General features: G+C 39.2%; 1 long non-coding RNA gene and 1 pseudogene across 1 annotated transcript; both read right to left on the minus strand.

The window, feature by feature from the left end:
- Positions 1-1238: 1238 nt before the first annotated feature.
- On the minus strand, positions 1239-8373 carry LOC132619099 (uncharacterized). Its single transcript, XR_009574511.1, has 3 exons — positions 7898-8373; positions 7738-7776; positions 1239-1491 (listed from the first exon to the last, which is right to left on the minus strand). It is a non-coding gene; the product is annotated as an uncharacterized LOC132619099 (long non-coding RNA).
- A 667-nt stretch (positions 8374-9040) lies between these two features.
- Positions 9041-13002, minus strand: LOC132619792 (3-ketoacyl-CoA synthase 4-like; annotated as a pseudogene).
- Between the last annotated feature and the right edge of the window lie 3168 nt (positions 13003-16170).

Consider the following 16170-nt stretch of genomic DNA (forward strand, 5'->3'; position numbering starts at 1 on the left):
CTCGTACTTCTGCACCTTTGCGCGATCAATACCTTTCTTCCCGTAGTTTCGGTTGTTGGGGATCGCACGCCACCGATACAATCATATGCGGGATATCTTACACATTCATATATACACACATATCTACTATCAACTAGTTCACAAGATACTTTCAAACGCTGTTCAAGCCTAGCTTAATTCCAGGGCTCTTTACCGAGCTAGTCTGCCTCGTTTCACGCATCTTCTTAAGATTCCCAGCCATCCCATACACTCTAATTTTCCTTAAAATGCCCTAGATTTTAATTTGGCTCTTATGTCCCAATCTATAGAATTTCTCACCAACTTCCCAGGGGGTCACCCATCATGGAATTGCCCCCACTTGAGCACGCTTAACCCAAAAGCTTCGCTGAAATTCGGTGCCTTAATGCCGATATTTTCGCGCCCGCTTCTTCACATGACCTTTATTACATGTTCTGGAGCGAGTCGAGGTTTCACAGGCTCCGAAGGCACTTTCGTACCACGTCATTCCTTTTACAATTATGATTTTACCCTTTTTGGTTCCCGATGTTCATCTTCCGCCTGTGTGTATGGCTACCTCCTGTCCTGGACTTTTATATTCCTGATGATAGCGATCTCACCTTCGTCTCCACGCCCAAATCCATAACCTTTCTGAACCAACGCATGTCGCTTATTACCTATTCACGGTATTTCTTTCCCATACTTCTTCCTGTGGGACGTACCCGTTCTGGCAGAACCTCTTTTACTGTTCCTATTATTCAAAACCTGTATGCGGCCAATGTCATCAAGGCCTCACAGAACGTACGACCATATGGCACATCCCCGCCATCCAATATTTCCAGTTCAGGGAACAGAACAATCACGTCAGGACTTACCTTTATAAGCTTCCGCAGCCTTGCTCATTTTCTTTCGTCATACATATAGCTCATATAGGGAAATCTTATTCCTTATGACTTGGCTCTATCGCACGATCTAAGACAGAAAGAAGGTCAATATTTCCTAGATGCCCCGCAGCCTCCTGTTTATAAATGTGGCCGGCTTCACACCCATAAACAGGACTCTACTGGACACGACTTTGCAGACAACCCTTGGACCGACCTGCTCTGATACCACTTTGTCACACCCTGACTTTACTAAGGTGTGATGGGCACCCGACCCCATATCTGGAGCCGAGCGAACCCGCTGACTCTTATTACATAGACAAACTCTTGTATCAGTTAAGGAATAAATACATAGTAAGCTCTCAATTTTTTTTCTTCATATGTAAAGTCTATCATCTGTGGGACCCGTGACATGAAACACAGTAATAGCATTTGACTGGTGAAGCCGTCTACCAATACTGACACTCTATACCCACGACTCTGTCTGCAAAGTCTCTAACATTGAACAAACACCATAGCTCATATACTCTGACTCGGCAGCACTCCAGAACAAGTGGAGCCCGCCAACTCCGCTGGAACATCTTCTATGATAACTGTGGCTCATCTGGTGTACCTGCGCGGCATGAACGCAGCCCCCGAAGAAGAGGGGTCAGTACGAGTAATGTACTGAGTATGTAAGGCATGAATAGTGACATAATAAAGGAATATACAGTATGAATAATAACGGAATAGACATATGGAGCTTATCTTGGGACAGAAGTAACCTGTACATATGGATGCCTTTCAGGCAGATGCCATGCATGCTTAGTCCCTTTCTCAGAAAAATAGTACTTCTTATTTACATGTACAGAAAACAGAACGTTTCAGAAAACGGTATCCTTTATTCATATTTACAGACGCCGGGTACATCGGCTCTCCCACCCCCCTCCCCAACAGTGTCCCAACATATCATATATAAATATATATAACATATACAGACGCCGTATCCGGCTCTTCCATATCCCGCGTCCGGGATGGAATCCAGCTGAATCAGGTGGTGATATAACAGTGGCCCTTCCCCTTCCCCATATACATATACATATACATATTCACTTCATATTCATATGTCATACAATTGGCATGCATGAGAGCCCAAAGAAAGTCGTGTGTCCATCGGAGTGACGTAAGGTCGAAATCCTCCGATTACATTATGGGATAATCGGGTCACTTGTCTCACCTTGAAGGAACGATAATTATAAGGCGAGACTATCAACGGAAGACAGCTTTAAGAGGAGACATAGAATACGATCATAGGCATTATAACCATTAATCCATATGCTTTGAATACTTTTAGAAACTAGTATAACACTTCCATATTCACATTGGATTCTTAGCTCAAGGCTCTTAGTCGTGAGATCATTCTTGTCGTACTTATCTTAGGCATATTCTCTTTTCTGACATCATCGTTATCATTATCATCATGGAAGTATTCTCGTTGGGATAGGTACGGTACTTGTCGTTTGGTAATGGAATAAGGATCGAAGGTTTCTTTTTGATTCAGCATCAAAGTAAGTCAAGTGGAGTAATAAGGTAAATCCGGGAAACAGTGGGCCCACCTCGGATCAAATGAGGTGGCGTACCAAGTTTACATATATTACATATCATGGCGTTACTTGTGAGGGTTTAGGGTCACCGGGTCCTATTTATGCGAGTTCTAGAGGTTTAGGACATTCTTCCAATATTTTGCACACTTTTTAATTCAATTCTACTGAAGGAAATAGGGAAAACTTTAGGTGTGGATTCCGGGGAATAGGGTTGTCCCCGAGGCTCGTACCCGACTTATTACGTCTAAGACATGCCATAGAAGGAAGGATAAAGCCTTACATACCTTTTCCGTTTCCTTTTGCTTCTCCAAATTCAAGTTGCAATTTCGCCAAAATCTATAAATTGGTCATGTTTACCAAAACTTGATTAGAGCTTTTAGAAGTTGATTCTTCAAAGTAACACTTTGTCTGCCGAAATTTCGGCAGCATTTCCCCTGTAAATACACCATACCACCAAGTTCAACTTGGCCAATTTCAATCAACAACAACCCGAGAATGGAACTCGGCCAAACCAACAACAATACTAGCAATTATTCTAGCAACACTTACAATCTTCCCAATGATTCAATGATATCCGAAATCTTCAACAAGGACTTAACCACACATTTTTTTTATTCTAAATTCATAAACCACATCCACAACCAGGCACTTACTACACCATTCATGCAATGTAAGACTTTAAACTAATATGGTATTAACTTCTTCAACATTCTCATATCAATTACCATTTTGTTCCAAACCACCAAACTTGCATTTTTCATCGTAGAATCCATAATAACAACAACTAAAATATCAAATAGAATTAAATCATCATGGTTTGTCAACCCACACCCCATTCGGCCATACCACAACAACAACATATTTCATGAATTTCCTATCTTTTCCTACACATTACAACAACAACGAAACACACTACATAACATTAATTCGATCTTCCATGCAACACAACACACAACACACACCATGCACAGCTACAACTTCAATCGTGCAAGGTTTCATGTTTTCCATTCATTTCTCCATACAACAACATATACCAAGCATTCATACAACATAAAGGAAGATTAGTTCTTACCCCCTTTTTTTTTTCCTTCAACTTCACCCTTGGCTTAGGGTTGGTATATGACCCCAATGAGCATTCCACTTGCTTCAACACCTACTCCATGTTGTAGAGGACCTTTCATTGGGTAGAAATATATGAAGAAATAACTTTTTTGGACCAAGATTTCATGGGGGAAATTTTTCTCCCTCTTGGCCGAACCTAGGCCTCATTTTTCTCCTTCATCTTTTTTTTGTCTTTCTTTCTTATTTCTTCAACTAAAAGATGACTCCATATATATATATACATGTCTTCCACTACTTTTTCATATTTATAATTTAGTCCTTCAAGTATGACCTCAAGTCCCTTTCCTTCCTCTTCTAGACTCTTCTTTCTTTTTCTTGATTTTTCTTTGAATTTTTCATATGGTCAAAGAAGACCAAATGTCTTCTTAAGGAAGCTTTGACCCATGTATTATTCTATACTCACAATTAGCCCCCATTAATTACAAAGAAGGGCATATAGTGCACGGCCAATATGGCCTCTTCATAAATTTTCTTGAACATTTTTGCTCCTCCAAGATCATTCTTGAACATTATGTGAAATTACCATTTTGCCCCTAAGCTTCCACATTATTTCCATTGATCATTTTGCGAATTTCTCCTTTTGCCCTTAACTTTTCTCAACATTTCCATACTAATAATAATCATAAATAATATTTTCAACCACTCGTACATTGAAATAAATTTTTGAAAATGATCTCGCCCCTAACTTTCCACGACGACTTTGGAATTTCCAAACGTACAATATACGGGCTATAATAGCCGGGTTCCGTTTGGAGTTATGCTGTGATATGGCTGGTGATATGCTATGCTGATATGTGTGCTCGGGGATGTACGGAGATTTGAACCTTCCGGTGTTATGCTGTGTGTGGCACCAGCGTCGGAGTGGTGACCACGTTCCTGAGCTTTGCGTGATTTTGTTTGCATTACGTATATATGGTTTTGATACAGATTTTGATATACTGTTCGGTATTTCCCCTTTGTATCCTGTTTATTTTTAGTTATGGCTCATATTTCTGTACTCTATGCTTTACATACTCAGTACATCTTTCGTACTGACCCCCTTTCTTCGGGTGCTGCGTTTCATGCCCGCAGGTACAGACACAGGTGATCCATCACTGTAGGCTCCACTTTCTGCTATTTCGGAGTACTCCCTTTTGATCCGGAGTCCACTTTTGGTACATACATCTTTTGTTATGTATATATTTCTGTATATCTGACTATTTGGGTACGGCGGGGCTCTGTCCCGTCATATGATTCTGTCGGTCTGTTTAGAGGTCTGTGGACATGTTTGTGGGTTGGGTCTTTCTGTACGGATGTGTGTATATGATGTGTTTGGGCGATCCCATTCGCCGCGGCGGCCGGTCCGCATATGTTTACATGTTGCCTTGTTGGCCGGTGTGGCCTTTGTTGGTATTTTCTGTGCGCATGTTTATTTTGGATAGTCTGTAAAACAAAGGAAACTCTGCCGAAATTTTTCTGGAAATTATCTAAATTTAGAATATAGCCTTGACGGCTTCTGCTATATACTTGAATGCATTTGATAGATGGGTTTGGGTGCCCAGATCGGGCACTAGTCACGGCCTACGGGGTTGGGTCGTGACATCAATGCTCTCAATCAAGTTCCTCAGTTCAAAGGTTATGGGATGCCTAAATGGAGTCCTAAGGTGCACCATCTTGCTTATGCAGATGATATGATCATCTTTGCCTCAGCAGATCTATTTTCTCTATAGCTTGTTATGGAGGTTTCGAAGAAATGTGAGATCACAATAGGGCAAATGATCCCAGGGATAAAAGTGCAGTGTAAATGCACAAAAAAGTGCCTGGGGACATGAGTATCACTGTGGAAATTATCACAGGGATTGGTAGAAAATATTTTCCTTTCAACTACTTAGGTTGTCCTATATACCATAGTAGGAGAAAGAAAGATTTTTTCACACATATTCTGATGAAAATAATGAATAGGATACAGAGTTGGAAAGGAAAACTGTTATCTTTTGGGGGGTAGAGCTATTCTTATTAAATATGTGTTTCAAAGTATGTCAATTCATCTTTTATCTGCTGTTAATCCCCCTATTGGTGTAATCAGGCAAATGCATAAAATGTTTGCCCAATTATTTTGGAGCAACGCAATAGGAGGAAAAAGTAGGCACTGGGCTTCTTGGAATCATCGTTGTTTACCATTAATGGAAGAAGGGATGGGATTCAGACCACTACATGATGTATCTATAGCTTTTTTCTGTTCAGTGGAGATATGGATCTCAGACTTGGAAGAATTTGGTACAAGCTAGAGATTTGATAGAGCATCAAATTTGGTGGCAAATAGGTATGGGAAATGCACAATTCTGGTTTGATAATTGGACAGGCATGGGTGCTTTGTATTAATCTGTTGAAGGATATGATGAGAATATTCAAAATGTATCAGATGTGGTGGAGGATGGGTAGTGGAACATGGATAAATTGAATAATTTGTTACCTGAGGATATTGTGCAACATATTGACACCACTATCAAACCTCCAAGGGCAGAAATAGGAATGCATAGGCCATGGTGGATACTGAATAATAAGGGAGATTTCACAGTCAAGTCAGCTTGGGGGTATATTAGATTGAGAGGGCAGAATATGGATGTGTATAAGCATATTTGGATTAAAGGACTGGTTTTCACGATAACGTTTTTTCTATGGAGATGTTGGAAATATAAGGTTCCTTTGGATGATGTTTTGAACAAGATGCATTATAATATGGCATCCAAATGCTGGTGTTGTTCCAACCCAAATGAGGAAACAAATCAACATTTATTTGCTACATCTTATGCTGCTAACAAGATTTGGGCCTACTTGTCTTTAATTGCAGGAATGAACATGGAGGGATTATCTTTACAACAAAGAATTATAAAGTGGTGGACTGCCCCAGTCAAAGGAAGAGGGAAGATGATTTACAAAGCTATTCCAGCTATCATTATCTGGGAATTATGGAAGAGAAGGAATGCCATTAAGCATAGAGGGAAAAGTCAATCGAGAGAGTTGTATATCTAGTTTTTGCAACTATCCAAAGATTAGTAATGGTCAGGAATCCATCAATTACTCAGGTGCCACACAGATGGGAAGAATTGATAAGGATGCTAGAGGAAGGAACTAATAGGCTAAAGATTACAAAAGTGGTATGCAAGTTTCCACCATCAGGGTGGTTGTTGTGTAATACAGATGGGGCCTCTAGGGGAAATCCAGGTAGGAGTGCTTATGGTTTTTGTTTGAGGAACACAGATGGGAACTTGATATATGCTCAAGCTGCAGATATAGGCATTACTACCAACAGAGATGCTGAGGTGATGTTAATTGTAGAAGCTATGAGATATTGTAGGAATAATGGACTTGAAAATATCATAGTCCAAACTGACTTAGAAATGATATATAAAATTTTAGAAGAGGGTTGGAAACCACTATGGGGAATTTTTAACTGGATTGAAGAGATTTTGGAGATAAAAAATGCTATGACTGTTTCTTTCAGTCATATTTTAAGAGAGGGGAATAAATTGGCAGATGCCTTGGCTAACCAAGCCTTAGATAAAGCCTTTTTGCAGTGTCACAATTTCCAGGAATTGCCATCAATGTGTGGGAAGATTCTCAATAGTGATAAGACCCAGATTCCTTATTTGAGAATAAGGACCACAAGATGATGGAGGAAATGGAGGAATTGCGGGGGTGCTGGTTGGAAATTTGGAGAAAGGACAAGGGAAGGAAGCCTATCATCATGTTTAAATCCATTTAGAGGAGAACATGGTGGTATTTTTTACTAACTTTGTGTATTTTTTTGCAGGTATCTAATCTATGTAACTCAGAAGATACAATGATCAAAATGCAGAACAAAATCATCAAGGAACAAGTAGAAGACAAATACATTCATACTTTGGGCATAAACATCATGGAATATCAAGGAAAACACAGAAATAACACTTATACTCAAATTCTCTATAACTTTGAACAAATAGATTGGATAGATGTTTTATTTCTTGTATTAGCATCTCACGGTGCTCATTCAATAGACAAACATTTAATCTATGCAAGTCAAAGTTAAAGTGAGAAGGAGAGGCAAATGTTCAACAAAATCATCAACTACATCATCGGAGAAGGGAAAATTGCAGCAGTTAAACAAAAAGTAAGGAAGATGGAGAACTTACCAGAAGCTATGGAGGTCCAACTAACGAGATGAGCTCGGACTGTGGTTTCAACACAGATAGAGTTCCAAATTGGTACATGCATAACAAGGACAAGGTCATTAAGCTTAATTTGCAGCAGGAAATTAAGAAGATGAATAGATCTATGAATTTGAAGTTTTACCTGAAGATAGAGATACGAGGCAATGAAGAACTCCACATCTAGAGGTGTGAATAAGAAATGAACCATCAGCATAACATCGTATGGTATGCACCTTCACACCAACACCGGCGACCAGATACAGTGAGAAGCGTGGATAAAGAGAGAGAGAAGTCACCTGATAAATAGGGTTCCATTTAGGAAAGTGGACAAAGTTTATTTCTTTTGGATTTTTTATTTTTGTTGCTTTTATTTTGGGCCTGACCCGATTATGGGTTGGGCCTTTTTAAACTCTATTTTATTTTCTGCATATTAATAAAACGCTCGGATGGGCATAATTTTTTTTTTTTAAAAAAAAATAAATCCACAAGTGGTACTTAGATTGATCATACAAAAGGCAGTTTGTAAAGGATATATGAAGTCAAAGCTAGTAACGAGAGTGATTGAACTAAACTACTATCCCTAGCTTAGAAGTTTGTTGGAGTTGATAGGATAGTTGTTTTATACCTATAGTAGTTAATTAGCAGTGTGCAAGGGTGGGGCTCTTGTCCTACAAGTGTTGTCCTTGACAATTTTGTAAATATCACTTGGTATTTTTTTTTTTTTGACTTACCAAGAAAAATATTTCGAAGTCCTTACTCTAGTTCAAAATTAAATTATCCCTCTCCATTATCCAAGCATTTGGCTAGCATGATTAACAGAAGTTCCGAAGTTCACTGCCATGACAACGATAACGAAAAATATCGAGCACTCCTTTTTCCTGTAATGCCAAATTAGGTATCGTTTTTTAAATTTCATCACTCACCTATGACCAGCTTATAACCAATATATATATTGTGGGTCCACAAAGAATTTGCTAAAATAAGCAAGATCTTAGGATTATAAAATTTTGAAAATGAGAATGAAAAACTGATTAGCAATTAATTAAATTCCATATTTTGATTAAAGAGTTTAATTTTGGTGCAGTTTGGATGTATAGGTATTTTCTACCATTAGGCCTAACCAAAAGAAAAACAAAGACTTATTGATTCATGAATTTAAAAGGGCATAAGGACAAACTTTAAGGGAATAGAATCAACAGAGTACATATTAGTACTAGAATAATACATAGAGTCATTAGCGTAACAATTTTGAATATTCATAATCATGTATAGTTCTTTTACCGTTCTACGATACTACTTGTACAAGATATCTGTCAATAGAATCCTCCCATGGACCACAAGGCGAAGGCTTCACATTTCTCAGTTCCTCCAAAACAACACTATTACATGAAATCACTCCCAAATGCAATCTGCCACACTCTATCACCTTTCCTCATTCTTCTTTTTTCCTCTATATATGCAAAACCATACCATATGGAGCTCGACGAAATATTCCCAAATCTATGCAATGTCATTCTTGATACCTCATTTTTCCAGAGAGCTTTTTTTTATTTTTTTTATTTTTTTATTTTAGTTTAATCAAAAATAATAAAATAAACCATTCTAAAAATTTATAAATGATGGGTTGCCTCCCACCAAGCACTTGAGTTAACGTCGCGGCACGACGGATACCTTTACCACTTTTCCCTCCACTTGGAGGATATGAATTTGCGCCCCAACTTTGAATCAAGATTATGATGACGCTCATGGGGCGGTGGTAGAAAATCAAGGAGGCCAACTTTTGGGTATCGCATTTTGCACGTCTTGGCCCGTGAGTGAGGCATGCCATTTTGTCTTCTTGGCATAGCAAACTTCAAAATGAAAACGCTTTGCTTTTCATCTCCAAAATTCTCCATAGGCTTGGTTGGTTCAACTTCCATATCATCCACCAAGCACAACGTTGAAAAATGGCTAGAATGAGGTCCAACGCGCTCAAATTCTAAATTTGCATGAATTTTTGCATCCTCACCCAAAAATGAACTAGAGTCTTCAAAAATTATTTTATGAACTTTTTTATGCAACTCTAGTATCATTTCTTCAACCTCGACATCTTGCATTATTTTCGGATTGGTCGGTTGGCAATTCACCATTAGCTCATGAAAATCAATCTTGACCTCTACTTCATTGGAAACCAACTCAAAACTACAATCCATGGCCCTTTGATATTGAGCATCACATGCCTCAATCTTTGCATTCAATTCGGCCTCCAATTTTTGGATAGCAATTTCAAGTAGCTCCATTTCTTGACTCTGCTCAACATGCATTTTTAGATATTCTTCCATCATCCGTGAACAGCCTTCACGGTGATCCCATAGATTTCAAGTTTTTGAGCTTGATTCATTAGCCAATCTTGGCTCACAATATTCACTTTGTCAAGTTTGTCTTCATGGTGAGAATCGTCCAAAGCTTGTAAAAATCCTAACGTGGTGAAATCCATGTTTTGGATAGTTTCATCATCTCCATATTGAACTACTTCCCACCATTTGGCCACAATTTTCCCATATTTTTCATTTCTCCCCATAATGCCACTCAACATTTCCTCAATTTCCTCTTTTCGAGTATTGGAGATTTCTTCTTTATGACTTGGCTCATTTTCTTCAAGTTGAACCACTTCTTCAATTTCACAACTCTTGTTGTGGTCACAAGAATTTTCGGGCTCATCTTGTAAATTTGAAATCTCATTTTCAACTACTTCATTTTGAGGAATAGGCACATCCATGGAAATTGAAAAATTTTCATCCTCAAGTGATTTGTTCATTTCTAAAATGGATTGCCCGACGAGTTCTCGCTCCTCCTCCCTTACCCAGTCAAAGTATGCTTGGAGCAATTCCATGATACCTTCATAGCCTGTACTTTGCCCTTCGTTTGCCATATCATTGTTCCTATCAAACTCAAAAGCACAACTAGTATTTTCATTACAACAACTTGGAGGAGGGGAAGGAAAATAATTAGGACAATCACTCCAATGTCCATTTTGACCACCACATATATTAGAAATATTCCCATCATAGGATTGAGATGGTGCACACATCTCTCTCCCGGGAGCATTTTTACAATCTTGCCAAAAGTGAGGTCCTCCACAATATGGACATGGGTCATCAAAGTATGAACAACTACCATCCAACCAATTTTCATTATACGATGCCATTTTTTTTTAGCAAAAGCAAAAACTGGACAGTTTTACAAAAACTGATCATTTTTTTTTTTTTTTTTTTTTTAAAGTAAAGAAAGTTTGGACCAAAGCAAGTTAGCTTAAATCCCAAACTAACCCAAATACGCCAAATTGTTCCCCGGCAGCGGCGCCATTTTTGATAACGTCCAAATCCACCCTATTAATTAGAATGGGCACAGTTGTATGCAAATATAATTTACCCAACTATGAGTCAGGGTCGAATCCCACAGAGAACAATATGTAGGCGAGTAGGAAAAGTAGGAATTTTCACTAACTACGCTAAAGCCAAACGATGGATAATATTTTGGTTTTGTTTGAGAGAAAATTATAACTAGTGCAAAAATGTAAACTAACCTATAAAACAAGTAAAATGATCAATGGCCACAAGCATGGATACAAGGGAAACTACGCTCAAGTAACGATCCAATGTACTTCATGATTTACAAATAATGGTGAGTTTTTATTACTTAGCCTCGGATAATGACTTTAAATTAGCTTCTTCCGAAGACTAACTAGACTACCTAATTGAATATCCCTAAAGCAATTAGGAGCATTAAGAACACCCGAATATGGCTACAAGTGGTGTCGCCTATCCCTAGGTCGATTTCCATTAGATGAGGGTTAACGCCCCAAATTCTTGTTAATTAATCTTTCCCAATCCCGAGTTTGCCTCTTCCAAGTTTAAACCGAAATAAATGGGCAAGTCTTAGGGTTAGCTACTCCCTTAAGAATCATTCAAAATGAGATTAATTAAAGAAACAATAACTCACTTCATTAGGAATAAAATCATTCAACACATAAGCAAAACAAGAGATTCAATCCAAACTTTAATCAAGAATATTTCCATAAACGAGATTCCAGTATTGAAATGAAATACTACACACATAAATATTCAATACATAGCAAGAGTAGAAGAAATGGGTAAAGAATTTCTCATTTGTGTCTCCAAATCTTCTCTTCCAAGGTGTTGGTGATGAAACCCTAGCCTCCAAACTTGTGAAAACTGCCAAAGATGTGTTTAGAAAACCCTAGTTTTCTTTTTATAGGAACTGGAATGGACGAAATCGTCAAAACCCAAGTTCTGGTCAAACTGGGCAGAAATTCCTTCTACGCGAACGCGCCACGTAGATGCGCGAACGCGTAGAATCACGCTCTTCCTTCAGCGCGGTCGCGTGTCGTTACTGCGTGAATGCGTAGGATACCTGCGCGAACGCGCAGAGTATTTTTCCACGAATTTTTCCAGAATGTCCAATTGTTTCCAGTTTTGCAGTTTTTTTGCTCTTTTATGCTTGTTTTCCACACTTTGGCTCTAGGGACCCCGTATTACCTGAAACATACTAAAAACACGTAAAATAACATAGACTTGCTTAAAAACAAGTAAAATAACATAGACTTGCTTAAAAACAAGTAAAACTTATAGCCGAAAAGCGTCGATTGTGGCGTAAAATCACGCCACATCAATGCCTCAACATGAATTGGTCGCAACTCTAAATTCTTCTCCAGTTCATCTATTACTGCCCTTCCTCCAGCATGTATGCAAAAATGATCAAATGATAACTTGAAATCTGGAATATAAGGCTTCACATTCCTGTTGAATACTTTCTTTATTATCAGTGTAGCAAAGATCAAAAACTTCTTACTAATTGGTAAAACAAGAGTAACCAATGTAGTGATATTTGTCTTAAGAGCACCACCAGCCATGATATCTTTTGATAAAGAAACACCAGTTTTCCCAGCATCATCTTATTCTTGGTGAATACAGTGAAATGCCTTGTCATCTGCTCTATGATGTGTTCTAACAACATGAACAAGCTTATACTTCACTCTTTCTCTTGTCTGTAGACTTGTTAGATAGCTAATAGCAGCATCTCCAACACGAAGCAAGCAATTTGTTAATAACATTGACTTGTTGTTCCCACAATAACAATGTAGCGTCATATTATCAGTACTGATAACAACTGCATACATACGTTCCTATGCACTATTAACAAGCTTTTGGCGAGATCAACTGCAATCACACAAGAACTACAACCCATACCCACTAACTCACCGGGGAAGCGATTCTATTTGTTGCTGTCTTGACATACATATAAAGTCAGTCCATTGATCATTCACAATCAAACCTTGTTTCTTCTTTTGTCTTACTTCTCATCCTTTTTCTTAAATGATTTCATTCATAGGACAATAGTCCTAAGCATTTTTCAGAGTATCATTGACTTCTTTTTGATAAAGCTGCAACTTAAGATTCAACGTCACCCCTTCCATATTCTCCTCTGATCAGTTCACACTAACATAGAAGCACTGTCCTCTGCTATCTCAACATATTAATAACAGGGTAATACCTGGTCCTTTTAGAATTCTCTGGAAAAATGTTGTGTAAAATCGCTCATCAAGCATAAGATATCTTACTCAACAATTGGTTCCATATTTCGGGTCATAATTTAATTAGCCACACCGTTCTCACAGCCTGATTAAAAGTCTCAATCACTTCACGACACCTATAACATTTCCTCTTAGTATTAGAAGATCCACAGGGTTTGATTCTCTTCCCCCCTTTGTTTATCGGGTGACTGCTCTAGTAAACCTTTCTTCTATTTGTCTCACTTTTGTCCTTCCTTCTCTGTTTCTAACGCATACCGAACATTCGTCACTTATTGTTCCTTTGTGTCGTTGATCAACCTTAACTCGTTTTCACCTCCCTTCACATCAGTAATAACAAACTCCTGTCGTGTGACTGTTCGAGTAAATTCCCGGATAAATAACCTGAACTATAACACAGAACGCAACTGCGGTCATAAGGTCAACTAATTGCCAGGAAAGGAGCTTTGTAAACACATCTCGTTTGATTTATTTCCTCGAGGTATCACCGAGGTCAACAAGGCTGGATCATAGTGACACAAAAGTTTTCTCCCGCTATAATCATCGGGTGAAGTCTAACTTAATAATCTGAATCGGTGTTACATGCATCGACCTATACCTTTATATCGAGTTCATTTCATAACTCAATCTTCCAAAGCATAAAAGGGCTAGCCAAATTCTTCTAACTTGTAACTTCTTCTGGAATGCTTATCTCTTTAATTCTCCTTAGTATATAAAACTTCTTTCTACCCGAAGCACATCATTTTTTGCCTTCTCATGTTTCTTGGTCAATGCTGACCTAATCATCGTTCCTTTCAGCTTAATACATACTTGCTACATTTATCCGACATTTGACTACTAACTTCCTCTCTAACCACTCGCTGCTAGGCCCATTCTTTCTTCTCGCCATAATCCTACCTAAAGTTTCAACAATTTCCCTTAGATTCCCGGGAAAATTTCGATAGATATTCCTCTGTAAACATAACAATCCCAAACCTGCACACAGCCCAGAAAATACATCTCATGCCTTAGAAGGCCACATATAAAAACACATATGATATATAACTCAACCACACAGGGCTGATTACTATAAAAGAATGTAAAGTAATAAGACTTGTCTCATAAGTTGCATCTAAACACAATTTCTAGAATTCCATTTTGTTTTCTAAACATTATGTCAATCAATTCCCTTCGCGGTGTTTGCTTACTCATAAATCATCCTTCTAGCTGCCCCTGGGTCACCAACAGGTATAGATATCTCAAATATCTGATTAGCTTAGGTTTCACCCCCAACACAATTGGCAACAACAGCAGTAATATGTATGACAAAGTAAACCCTGGGTCAATCAATGCATATATATCATAAGAGAATACCGATAATATACCTGCGACAACATCAGGGAAAGACTCAAGATCCCGTGGTCCCGCTAGTGCGTAGGAGCGATGTTGTGGGTCACTCAAACCAACTGCTCCCCCTCTTCCTCTGCCACGGCCTGCTGGTGTCTGTGAGCTTTGTCTCGGAGGGCGCACCGATGATGAAGAGCCAATTGTTAATCGCATAGGCTGAACCTTATCTATACCACGTATCCATGGACAGTCGCGCCTGAAATGGCCTGGCCGAGCGCAGGCATAACAAACATCCAAACCCAAATGACACGGTCCAGAATGTAGTCTACCACACTAAGTACATCATGGTACATGTAATCTCATTTGGCCTGAATCACCCCTGGTCTGGTAACTAGAAGCTATAATACTCTGAAATGGCCTCAAACAAGCAGTTCTATCAACCCTGGGTCCATGAAACTGTGGAGGCGCACTAGCTGTTGAACGAAGTGAGCGCTTAGAGAATTGCTGCCTCGGGGCACCTCTGAACTCATGGTCAAACCCTGAAGACCTGACCCTCTTCCTCCAACTCCTGCCACCATGGTCCGCATCCTGCTGCAGAGCTTGAGCGGCTTCTAACTGGGTCAGCAAAAGAATGGCCTGTCTTATCTCCTGGCCTGAGTTATCTGGTGGAGAAACTGGGGGTGCTAGAGCTAAAGTTAAGGCTCCCCTTTGCTCCTCAGGAGTGGGAGAAGAATGAGAGAACTGAAATAGGACCTTACTCTGGGACTCGCCCTCCTCCATATCTTTAGGCGGCTCCCGTTCAGTCCTTATTCCAGAACTGTCTTGCCTTTCTGGGCTGCTGTAACTTTTCCTTTCATAGACTTTCCTGAAAACTTAGCGCACAGTTAAGCAAAAAGGAATTCTTATATCACGGCTCTGTCGCACGATATATGATAAGAAGGAAGGTCAATCATTCCAAAATTCCCTGCAGGCTCCTGTTTATAAGTGTGGCGCGCTTCACACCAATAAACAAGACTCTACTGGACACGGCTCGTAGACACACCCTTGGATGGAACTGCTCTGATACCACTTTTTTCACGACCCAACTAGTGGGCCATAAAGGGTACCCGGAGCTGGCTACCAAGCACCACTCATCATTCTAATTATCGTACACAACCTGTACACACATAACCTCCAAGGTAATACTTACTGTGAACTGATCATAAATTATCTCCCAAAGCATTCATATATACACAAGCCCTCATGACTACAAAATGATGTACAAAATATACACTGAGAGGTCACATAACATCTACAACCCACACATAAGCATCTACGAGCCTCTAACTAGAATCCCAAAATCATGAGGACGGGACAGGACCCCTCTATGCCCCAAAATATACACAAAAGAATATACCAATGAACAGGAACTCCGGATTAGTGGAGTGCTCTTGTGTGTGCTGATGTGGCTCCTAAGCATTTGCACCGTCTCCCTGTCTACCTGTGGGTATGAACACAAC

The sequence above is a fragment of the Lycium barbarum genome, chromosome 11 (assembly GCF_019175385.1).
Source record: "Lycium barbarum isolate Lr01 chromosome 11, ASM1917538v2, whole genome shotgun sequence".
In the NCBI taxonomy this organism is placed as follows: domain Eukaryota; kingdom Viridiplantae; phylum Streptophyta; class Magnoliopsida; order Solanales; family Solanaceae; genus Lycium; species Lycium barbarum.